General features: G+C 48.3%; 1 protein-coding gene and 1 long non-coding RNA gene across 5 annotated transcripts in view; one reads left to right on the plus strand and one right to left on the minus strand.

Moving 5' to 3' along the window:
• Nucleotides 1-8,053, minus strand: part of LOC119175907 (uncharacterized) — a 103,218-nt gene extending 95,165 nt beyond the window's left edge. For all 3 annotated transcript variants that reach the window (XM_037426941.2, XM_075877046.1, XM_075877045.1), the window contains exon 1: nt 7,788-8,053. The gene's annotated coding sequence lies outside the window, so the exon portion shown is untranslated. The remainder of the gene's footprint in view (nt 1-7,787) is intronic.
• The window catches only part of LOC142775584 (uncharacterized), a 179,180-nt gene that overhangs the window by 21,589 nt on the left and 145,360 nt on the right, over nt 1-12,231 (plus strand). Inside the window, exon 2 of one of the 2 annotated variants that reach the window (XR_012886799.1) lies at nt 2,831-2,933. This is a non-coding gene — a long non-coding RNA (uncharacterized LOC142775584). Of the gene's footprint in view, nt 1-2,584; nt 2,934-12,231 lie in introns of those variants that run through there. The other variant, XR_012886798.1, reaches the window with a different exon arrangement.

Genomic DNA, 12,231 nt, shown 5'->3' on the forward strand with positions numbered 1-12,231 from the left:
CGACGGCGCCACTCCCGCGCAAAAGGTTTACTGCCATATAAGCCAACTCGGCGGAAGAAAACAAGCGCTTATCGTTGTCGATCATATTTGCTATTTCCCTCTATTAGGTCTCAAAACAGTGGGAAGGAAAAAGAAGCGGTGGATACGCGATATTCCCTACGCAGCAGTCTCAATATACAGTTCAGGTCCCAGCATAAGTAGGTGCTTACCCTGACTGCTACATTTATTACTCCCTTTTCTTTCATACTCTGCACTCGCAATTTGTTAGATAGTCAAATAAAAAAAGAGAACGAAGAGCGTCGAGAGAGACGACCGCAACTTCTCGCATGCGGCAATTAGCGACGGTATGCCACGCAATCTACTGCCTGCCCAACGACGCGGGACATGATACCGGACACTCGCGGGAGCCTCGCTCGGGTCTCATTATGGAAATGTTGTGTCACGTGAGATGCGACGACAGCGCCCTCTCACCTTGAATGCGATCGAGTTGCAGCCGCGAGTGGGCGCCGAGAGACGAGACACGGTAAGAGCATGTCTGACGACGCGACGCTTCAGAGGCCCTCGGGCGCACAACACGACGCCCATGCATGGCATGCCCGGAAGTCAGCCCACACTAAAACACGCAATAGCGCCAAGGATTAAGCGGTTCGAAAAGCTCGGTTGTCGTACGGTTATGCGCGACTACTTGGTCGTTGTTGCAGGTTAGTTGCACATGCGGTGAGCTGCTGCGGCAAGCAAAGTGAGAAGTTCGCATTGACTATGCATGAACACGTTTGGTCCTTCAATCTAAGGAATAGACCTCTCACTGTTTGTAAACAGTGTGACGTCACTGCGCGAACCCCGCCCACCATACCCTCTCTCGGAGCTAATGCTGGTTGGCAAGGCAGTTCCGCCGGCGGTATCTTTCTGCATAGCATATCTGCGTGTCTGCATTCCTTCGACAGAAATTTCTACATTGCTATGTTCTAAAGTCATAGCTTTTGAAAGAAGGGGGTCGCGGAAGTGTCACTGCTCATAGTGAGGAAATTTGCTTGTCGTAGATGGATGGAGAAACTATTTATAGTAATGAAAGACACTACTAGCACGCAGTGGGCTTCACCAACGTAGATGGTACCCATAAAAAAATCTGATCTTTTTCGAAAGCGAATGTTTTAAATGCACACGGTGACTGGCACATTGAGAAATCTTTACATGGCATGGATGTAAACTTATTCAATTTCCATCGAGGCATGTGCAATGCAGTTTTAAACGAGGTACAGCATTGGCGGCAGCGTGGTTTTGAGCTGCTGTTGTTGCGGATAAGATTGTTACGCATTGCGCAAACGTGTGATCGGAGATGAATGAAAAAAAAAAAGAAAAGAAGCACTTCTTGCCATGCGTTAGGCTGAGGTTAACATATCATCGTAAAAATTAAAGTGAAATTCTACCACTGCGTTTCGCAATAACCCAGTGAAAATTCATGTGATGTAAAACCCGACAACTTAATAATATATAGTATTATCTAACACAGTTACCTTGCTGCGTTTGACACCTATAACGTGTTTTTCCTACCTATATTGCTCCTCTAGGCCTGATACACAAACTTCTAATGCGTGATTGTGACTTAGTAAGGATGGAGCCGCAAAAGTACAAAATAGATAAGAAACGAAAATCTCCGCTGTTTCCACTAACACGTATCAGGTATCAGATAAAACGAGTTATAGCCGTGGTGAAGCGTATATGCAGATTCGGCGACGCTGCAACATGCTCATAGCTCATGAGTAGTCGTATATATCAACCGGAGATCATGCACTTTTATTTTTCTGCGCACCGCGCATACGCTGAGATGTACGCACTCGCAGATGATCACGTCGAATGTATTTTTACCTCGACTAAAATGTCAGATCGTAAAGTTCTATCGGCAACCGGTTACTGCAACCGGTCCACAACGAATATCAGTGTTTTCGCAAACAGCTAGGACGCATCACGTTATTCACACTGCGCACACCACTCAGAATATTCTCAGTTTCACCGTCTTTAAAGGGGAAGCAATATTGTCGATGTCTTTCAACGCACACTACATTCCCCAGTCAACACTGCCCATTTTCGAAGACGATGTCACTGTTCCTCGCACAGGCCGCCGCGTGTGTTCACTTCTCCGAGGTAAACAGCCAGCCACCGTGGCAACTTTACCACACACATAGATGTTCTTTGGGACATATTACAGCTAATGTTGCCACTGTGAGATGAAGATTAAGCTTTCAAAAAGAAAAAAAAGAAACGGCCTCCAAGCACCGAGCGACTGCCCCCACTCAGCCATCGGCGGGAGTGTTTTGCCAACCGCCGCCTTGCACGTGCACCAGTGACGTCACGCTGTGACGTACGCCTGTAGAGGTCTATTGGATCAAGTGCGCAGCTTACAGTTAGTTTGAAGTTGATTGATTGATTGATTTGTGGGGTTTAACGTCCCAAAACCACAATTTGATTATGAGAGACGCCGTAGTGGAGGGCTCCGGAAATTTTGACCACCTGGGGTTCTTTAACGTGCACCCAAATCTGAGTACACGGGCCTAGTTAGTTTGAAGTGAATGCACTTATTTAAAACAAAGCCGGAAAGTAGCTATGAAGTCCTGGACGTGGTTAACGCAAACTTGTTCTAAAAAGGTATATATGCGCAAAAGCACTGCGGAAACAAAGTTCGTGCTATATATGCTATCGCGCATGTTGTTGATGCATAGGGCAGTAATTTAACTTCATAACAAATGGTGGGAACGCAATACTGTTCTGATATTGGGTGATGTCATACGTCTCACCACTTTATTCTGCCACACTTTAGTATTATCTGCTACAGGGTTACATGCACAGTTGACATTAGGCCGGTCTGCGTGCTTCTTCCTCTTGTGCATCGGGTGGGACCCTTGGACAATCGGCTGTCATCACTGTAGACGTAAATGGTAAGTCGTATCCCGCACAATATGGTGGCCTCTTAATAGCAATGTGGAAGCGTTGACACCGAATGGGTGGCTGATGGCGAGTCACTGTCGGAAGCGCTGGTTGATTCTCCCATAACCATGGGCAGGCTCGCATTAAATGCTTTCGACTATGGGAGCCTGCCGTTACAACACCGCGAGACACAAGACGGGCCAGCTGGTGACGTCACATTCCTTATCGCCGGCTAACCCTCACGCTATTTTGTCGCCCAAAAACTTGGACGATAACAAATACACTCGAGAGAGAGACGCAGGATAAAGGCAGGGAGGTTAACCAAAGTACACTCGGGAAGAAATAAGCACGATAGACATATCACAAAGGATGGGGAGAATGGTGAAGGTCCAAGAAGCACGATAGACATATAACAAAGGATGGGGATAATGCTGAAGGTCCAAGAAGCACGATAGACATATCACAAAGGATGGGGAGAATGCTGAAGGTCCAAGAAGCAGGATAGACATATCACAAAGGATGGGGAGAATGCTAAGCGATTCGGAGAAAAAAAACTGTGACAGGTGATACTTTTGCAGACATGAGGAGAAGAAATTGGACACCACCTCGACCAGTTGACCTAGTAATGCGTAAGGTAGATAACCGATGTTCCATGAGAGCGACAGAAGGGGCACCAAGAGATGAGGAGCGCTGCCCAGAGTTATGTAAGGCGGCTAACTTTGAAAAAGAAAAGTTTGCTGGTATGAAATGTAATTCGCTCGCGCAAGACGGTGCAAATAGGAGATAACTTCGCCATGCAGTGGTCGTGGCTGATTATATATTAACCACGGTTTTTATGTCCGCCCCAATACCAAACAGGGGTTAATGAATGTATTTATTTCTTTTCATGCCGCATGTTTCTGCAGTCAACGTTTTAGAATGATGCGACTGCCCATTGAAATTTCGTCAAAAGCAGTAAACCGACAGCCAGCATCTATGACTCTACAACTTCCAGGTCGTAGTGTTCTATAAAATGAGTTCATGCGGTTTTACTAAGATAATGAGGGGTGAAGTTTCATTTAGAATAACAAATAAGCAGAGAACATTGTTTCAGTATTGAAGGTGATCCAGAGTGTCTAGCGATTCGATTTTTCCTAATTCACTGACATTTACAGGTTTCCCATGATGATTAAAAGCAAATTCGATGACCATCACGTCTGCTTTGAAAAGTCTGTTCACTGAAAACAAATCCTCGAGCAGTAAAACAAAATAAAAATATAAGGCACTCATGTATGATAAGTAAACATATTTATCGCACATGGTCAAAATGTTCCGAGTACGTGCGGTAAATATGAAAAAAAAATGTATACGTGGCCAAAATAAAAGCTCCGACCTAGGAACTGAGCAAGTCGGCGTTTCGGTGTTCGGAAGAACCAGGAAGCAAACACACAAGTAAAATTACCCCCAGCAGCAAGTTTCAAGGAGCCCGCGATAGTCTGGACAGGCAGCCAAATCCAACTCACATGAAAGCTGCTAGGAAACGTGAAACTGGCGCCATCTTACGGCATTCGTGTCAGAGGAGGATGCGATAACCCGGCTGGTTCGCCCACTGGAGTATATTCTATGGAATGTTCACTGTGATAGCTACAGCCTGCCGGCCGTTTAGGATTAGATTGGACTGCTGTGCTGACTACTCCGCATCCCTGTCTAATTTGCACAGCTCTAAAATATACTTTTCAGCAAAAAAGACTAACTTATGTCGCGTATTATGTGCACTCTGCCTTGACAATGACAAACGACAACGTTGCAAGAACAGAGCCGTACTGCAAAATTACCTTTCCTCATTCTCTCGCTCTCTCACTTTTTTCCTTCTTTTTTACGTGACGGGCACATGCTTGTTGGTGGTTTATTTTTCTGGGTTCTGACGCATGGAGCACAATGAAAATCCTCAGACGCCTGCATTGAAAGCTGGAGGTAGCATTTAAAGCATTGACGTTTGAATATGTGGTGGAAAGAAGGAATCTGTCAGGCCACAACAGCTTCCTCGATTCCACAGATGAATAACGGATCCCGGCATGATACCTTTGTTAACGTATTCTTCCATGGAGGTGACGCTAAAAACAATCATGTGCAGATTTAATACCACTATCTCAAGAAACTGAAATGAGAAATTTAGCTGAAGTTACGCAATGCTACCCTTGAAATGCAAGCTATCAGCAATAAGTGTGTAGGTGAGAAAGTTTGCCATTGCATCACCAATAAGAATAGTAATGTTAATAAAAGGCAAGACATAACCCGGCAAGCCTCTTGTGATGGAAGTTCTAGCCTTTATCCAGAAGGCCTTCAAGACGAGCCCAAATCATGGCCAAAACAAATATGCACAAATTTACCAACGTGAGATATGCTGTGCTTGGCAAGTCAGATATGCTGTGTGATACGCAGAAGCAGCAGGCATGAAAATAGTACATGTACCAACATGGAAGCTAAGGAATGCTTCAGTCAACGGGAAGGACAAGCTGCAAGGCGGAGATTTCCCTGGCCTTGTTTCCGCCATAGGCTACAACAATTGCGACAACCAGTACATCGATGTGACCGGTGATTTCAAGAAAACAGTTCTACAACACGAATACGACGTCATGAAACGACGCGCGGCCTTGAATTCCCTCGCTGAACACGTGTAATATACAGGCCTAATAAATTGGCAGGTCAAGCGCACGTGTTCTGGCCACAGAAAAGAAGCTTGCATCATGCCTGAACCTGGAATCCATGCACATACGGACAACTGCGCATAAGCTGAACAGGAGTGATGAGACGCTTCCGACAAGGTACTCTCAGTGCTTACAACATGTACTTTGGCATACTTCAATACGCTGTGCCTTTCTTATGGCTTTTATTGTGAACAAAGCTCCCACATCGGGCACCGAAACGTCCGTAAATTTTGTGTTCTTTTAGTCAGTTTATCCTTTCTTCGTTACACTAAGAAGAAACAGTTATCCACTGCCTTTTTTTACCCCTCGTTTAGCTGTTCACTGTAGTTGCAGGCGAAGGAGCGACTTATTAAGCTTTGGTCAATGGTAATGCTTATTTTCGTGACGGTCGCACAGACTGCCATGAGTTTCCATGACCTGGCCAGGTTTTACAGAAATTTCCCGACTTTTCCAGGTTGGTAAACACCCTGTGATCAATAACACGCCACTCAAAAGTAGACGATGAGGTGGTGACTGTGACGATGTGATTAGAAAACGAGTAACAGCCGTACTAAAACTTCAGCCTTGACATGAACATGTGCAATATGAACATGGTGGAGTGTAGAAACAAGATCATTTATTTCAGCTATCGTTTACACTGATATTGAGTTCAAGGCTGCAAGCAAATGCCATCTAGTCGCTGCACATGTGGCTAGACATGCTAACAAAACTCAGCCCTGGTAATGCAAACACATAAGTATTGCGCTGCCTACGCGACCGGCTCAGGTCGGAAACGAGGTTGCGCATGCACGATGGCAGCTACGCATCCCAGTGCGGAAGGCAATGGTAACAATGGTATCAGGGCTGCAGAACACAATCGCTGCGTGCAGCAATGCAGAGAAAAAGAAAAGCCGGCAGGAAAACGATTTCCACCAAACGACGCAGCGCGGAAGTGTTGGTTCTCTCTCCGAAGCGTCCGACCATGGCGCCCTGATGTTTCTTTCGCGAGGGAAGAGGGGGCTCGACGTCGCGCCTCCTCGGATCTTTCGCAATGATGCATCTTTCAAGAGAATCGCGTCTGCCGCTTCCATCAAAAGCCTCGAGGGTGTCTGAATAAAAGAGATAACGCGCAAGACGCGTCGTCTTTGTGGCGACGTATCACTCCATCTCGGAGGCTGCCGCTACAGAAGCCGGCAAGCAGACTCTTCGCCCGACTCATCTTCTCACTTGCTCCCCAGGGGGTTTCGAGGAGGCCCTCTCCAGGCATACGTCCGGCACTGTCCGAGCGAAGACAGGCACCGGGAAAGATCGAGGTCAGCTATCTTTCCGGTGCCCAACCCCTCTTTCCTCCATCGGAAGAAAACAAGCGCGCCAGGGAAAGCGGTCAACACGAATTTCATCACCGCGGAGAAATTGCACAGGCGACAGTGGTCGCCGCCGCGTGCGTGCGATATCGCAGCTTTTGACAAAGGCGACACGCCGGCCGGCACGAATCGCGGTTACGGTACCTGTGCGCGGCTCGCTGGAACCCAGCCCGATCGGCGAGAAGATTGTACTCTGCACAATGACGGTCGTCGCGGTATTTCGCACGATGTCGGTCGGAGAGGGACAGGTGCAAAGCAAGCGTTTGCGATCACTGAGCGAAAGGGAAAATAGAGCCACCTCGAAACGATTTAGGAAGTGAACGACGTCAGTCACAATCAATTGTGAGCACCGCTTTGCGTGGGACGCCTATCTACATAAATAATGGGCCATGCATATGGGTCACTGAAACCGCGCTTCACTTTTATGAAAGGCACGTCCCCCAAGCTTTTCCAAAGCCTTTGAACCGGAGCACCCACGCCGAGCCGAGAGTCGGTTTCGCCCACCGCACTCACTTGTTTGGGCCTGAAGCAAAATCAAATGACGCGCTCCAAGCGAGCGCGGAAGTAAGCAAACTTTTCTCCTCTTTCCCGATCGGGTTGCGGCGAGCAGCTGAGCCTCGTGCGCAACCACGCCGGCTGTGGACTGCTGTGTTAAACGTTGACTCGCGCAGACGCATTTCGACGGCCCATGCGCTTGACATCTCGTGGGTCAGATCTGCCGCGGCTGGTGCATACATGCCAAGGAGCGCAGCCGCAGCCAGCTCGACCCTCGCTGACCCCATACCACAGTACCCCGAGAAACAAACAGACGCGCGTGTCTTCAAACAAAACTTGCCTCTCTCGACGGGGACGGGCTGTCGCTGGTTTTGCGTCGTCCAGGCTACGCAATCCTCTGCTCGACCAGCCCGGGCTTCAGTACGTGCGGTGTAGTCGAACGGTCAGGCACAACAACGTCCATGATTGGCACTCAACCGACGACCACGACGTTGCAAAGCAACTTTCGCGACTGGTCCGGCGCCCGCTGGTGCGCGGCGGTGCGCCCTACCGAGAACGCCGGCTGCTCACTCTCGCGCGTCTTTTTCCTCTCTGTACTCCCCTGCGCACCCGTCGACGAAGTAAAGAGGGGCTTTACGGCGGAGAGGAGAGAGGCGCCCCCTCCGGGAGAGTCCACTCAATACGGGCGGGGGTGGGCCGTAGTGGAGCACTCTGCACTCGGCCGGCCGCTTCTTGCCGATAGTTTCAGCAGGGATGTGCGTGCGCCTGCTGCATGTACTACGTATGCTATATGCATAAAAAACATGCATACACTTTGTGCTGCTTATGTTGACTTCCTCTCTTTCCGCGATCCTGCCTTGCGCGTTTTACGATCTTACATCGTTCGCACAAGACAATGGCGGTGCCACAAGGCGACCACAGGGCGATTCCAAAGTAAGCGAGCGATGACATCACAAACATATTGTCCGGAGGCGATGCATTGTGGAGCTGTTACTGGTGAACCAGGCTACAATTTAAGTTGGACTTGTTCCACGTTTGCGACAAAGATGTTAGATGCAGTGGCGTAGCCAGAGAGTGCCACACCAAGTCCGTGCACCCCGCATCCCAAATTTTTGTTTTTCTATGGCATACAGAGCACAAAATGGCACTCTAGCACATGTGCCTGCCCGGCCCAAAAATGGTCGCCCCAACCCCACCTTCCGAAGAATTTCTGTCTATGCCCTGGGTTTGATGGTCATGGTGCTACCAATACATGATATAGAATTACCATATAAACAAGATACGGAAGACGTTAAACGCGTTTCAGCTGTCAAGGTAGCGCAAGCAGTGTGGCAGGGACGGAGCTCTTTTGCCGTTGGTTGCTCGAGTGCTGAGCGTCGCTCGCAACCTCCCCGATATAGTAAAGCAGTGCGCTGAAAAGGTCCACAAAGCAATCTTGGGCAGGTAATCAATGCATCGATAGGACATTCGTGTCTATTCTGCGCTAAAGATACCGACCACTGTTGCCCTGATAACTGGCTCGTTCTTTCCCTCTCATCGCTGCCGCTGTGCACTTCCCTTGCAGGATCGTGTATGAAGGAGCAGCGCAACGCATATGCTTGGATGTCATGTGCGCAGCAACTGCTATTAAAAAAAAAAAAGTCTTTTGTTCAACAAATCTCATTAAGTTGGCGATTGTGATCGGCTCACTTTTTGGCTTCCTCCATATAATGAGAAACAGTTCTTTTTTTCTTCTCTCTCTCTCTCTCTCTCTCTCTCTTCTTCATTCGTGAGTGCCGGGTGCTTTGGCACGAGCCGAAATTCTATCGGGTGCGTGAAAGTCGAATAATTTCGCGTTTTGTGTGGAAATCCCTCTGCTCTTTGTTTTTTCGTTTCATTCAAGTTCTAACTTCTCCACTACTTTTCAGTGTAGAAATTCGCTTAATGCTGTATATTCGTAGAAGCAACTGAATGCGTGTAGTGCTGTCAGCCAGAAACATGTGAGGCGCCGCTTGTTTTTTGCATGACTATTATTTACATTCTGAGGGCTGGGAGAGCAGGCGTTCAGAACATAACGCAACACAAAGCATACAAACGTTTTACGATAAGAGCGTCTTCTCTTCGCCTGGTTCTGATGTGAAAATGCAATATTATCTGCCACAGAAGCGGACAGAGCGCATGCCACGGACACGTTATGACGCGCCACAAACGGATGTGCGGGGTGAGGGTAAAGGAGGCGTCGGGGAGAAGACTCTTGTTACGAGGAAAGAAAGTGGGGTAGATGCAGCAGGGCTGTCTCTGATGAGGACACCTCAGCCATCATGCACTGGAGGGAAGTCATCAAACAGGGGTCGAGGGCGCCGCGAGCTTCGGGTTGTTCGGGGGAGTTCGGTGCACGGAAAGACGCCGCAGAGAAGGCGGCCTCGTGGAAAAGGTAATAACGCCACGCCAGACGAAGAAAACAAGAGGCGCAAGGAAGAGGATGCCAAGCCTGAGATGGCTCTCGCTCCATTGACGCCTAAAGAGAGAGAGAGACGTTCAACTGGAGGTGCACGTGAAAAGTGGCGTTGTTCCTGGGGAAGTAACCGCTGGCCGAGATGTTATCATATGTCGCCATAAACGTAGTCATATGGTCATAGGCTATGAACTTGACAGTGGCGAGTATACGGGCCGAATTTCGAGGAGGAAACCTAAATCCTCTGAGTTGCGGCTTGTACGCTAGGCATCCGGTAAAATATATTTGCCCTGTTGTACGCACATTTCGTACTCGTACAAAATCCTGCTGCGTAAGTGGTCGTCGTTCCACGATTTTCTTTTCGAACTTTTAACAAGTGTGTGTGTGTGTGTGTGTGTGTGTGTGTGTGTGTGTGTGTGTGTGTGTGTGTGCGCGCGCGCGCGCGCGCGCAACTGCGTCTTGGTCTTCTCATAGGCGCACGCACGTGGGGGGGGGGGGTCGGAAGGGGACTGTTTGTTATAGCGTCACGTAGTAGGCCCCTCTCAAGCTGGGAATGTAAGCAGAGGAGGGCACAACCATTGGAGGATGGACGGGGTATACGACACTTTACGCTCCCGTCGCCCGGTATACGGGCTAGATTCCCACTGCCGCCAGGCACCAACCAGGTTTTCTTTTGTTGTTGTTGTTGTTGTTCTTGTTGTTGAAAAAAGAAATATCATCCCGACCCGGCGCTCAATAGTCCATATGCACTGATATCGTTGTGGAGGAGTACGTTTTTATCGGAACTTCCTTGCGGAGGAGCACGGCTCAAAGCCTCTCTCCTTTCCACTCCCCTTCCCAAGACGCTGCACAGTGCTGCCCCATGCTGTGGATAAAATATCGCCGTCCCTAACTTCAAATCAAAGTTCCTATGACCACGAAACTGCTGACCGGTTGTTGTCGCTTAGTAACTATAAAATGTGTGTTAACAATATTTTGCAAGCCTCATGACGACTGGAGGGTGCTCACGCAGTGCATGAAACACCTTTTTAGAGTGAATGTTTTTTTTCCTTTTTACTCGGTAGGTTAAAACCATACCATGCGTATAATGAAGCCACTGATTTCTGAAATTTCTAATGTCCGTCACCGCGTTGTTTGCTAGCAAGGACTTACGCGCAAACTTCGTCCGCATACTGTTTCTTATGAAGTACAGAGAATGGAAGCAAATCGGCGAGCAGACTCGTGTGGCCACATATATAATATAACCTACGTCGGTGTTATCGCCATCTTTTGTGCTAGCCCTTTGTCACTGGCTCTGACATGACTCGCACACTACCGCACTGGCGCTATCACTGACGTTTGCGTCCCGGTGCCCTGCATGACAGAAATAATATAGAAAGTCAACTCGAACAAGCGATAAAAAACAAAAGGTCCTGCAATAAACGTAGAGGAATAGACATGCGGTCAAATTGAATACTGTAGGGTGACTTCGAGCGCTCAGTACTTAAAAAAAAAGATTACAACAGTTCGGCGCTGCAAGGGAGCTATTCCAGACGTATTCACCTTGTGGACATATCCTCTTCGGTGGGAGGCATTCAGTTAATGCTATTTCGCTGGTAATGCTGAAAACACGATAGTAGTTCCCCCTCCCCCCAAGATTCCCGTCACCTGCGGTGAGTGGTAAATATAAACAGCTTTCCGTTTGAAAGTTTGAAGGAGGTGCTCCTCCGTGGCTCAGTGATTAACGCCTCGCACTCTCGATTCAGAAGTCCCACGTTCGACGCACTGGAGTCTTTTTCTGAATTATTTTTCTTTTCTTCATTTAGATATATATAGATGCGTATACATCTACAGTGAGCGACGGTGACGTCGAAGCCGGCGGCAAAATCCATCCGAGATTGTTCGTATAATTGCTATCACAATAGAAGCGGCGAGCCATGATGTCAAGGCGCTCTTGACCCTGTCGACGCACCAGCCCCGCCAGCGCATTCCCAGTGTAAAAAGAAAAAAATGTGGACAAAACATGATACTTAACATTGTCAAGTCTGAACTTGCGTACGAACGTGCTCAGATGTTTGAGAACGATGCAGGGAATACTTACTATCGGCGTCAAACGAAACCCGAACAGCGGCAAGCCTTGGCTATAATATAGTGCATGCCGCCCAGTTAACACCGTTGACAGGTGCGCGCATCCTGTTCGGCATCTCCGTGCATAAATGTGTACCTGTTCATGGTGATAAGGGGAGGGCACGCACTATACCATCGCGAAGACTTGCCGCTGGTTGGGTTTCGTTTGACGCCGATAGTACCACCCTTCCTGTATATGAGGTGGCCGGCCACGTTAATGTAATTCAATGGGTTACTTGGTTAG

The sequence above is a fragment of the Rhipicephalus microplus genome, chromosome X (assembly GCF_043290135.1).
Source record: "Rhipicephalus microplus isolate Deutch F79 chromosome X, USDA_Rmic, whole genome shotgun sequence".
Taxonomy (NCBI): Eukaryota; Metazoa; Arthropoda; class Arachnida; order Ixodida; family Ixodidae; genus Rhipicephalus; species Rhipicephalus microplus.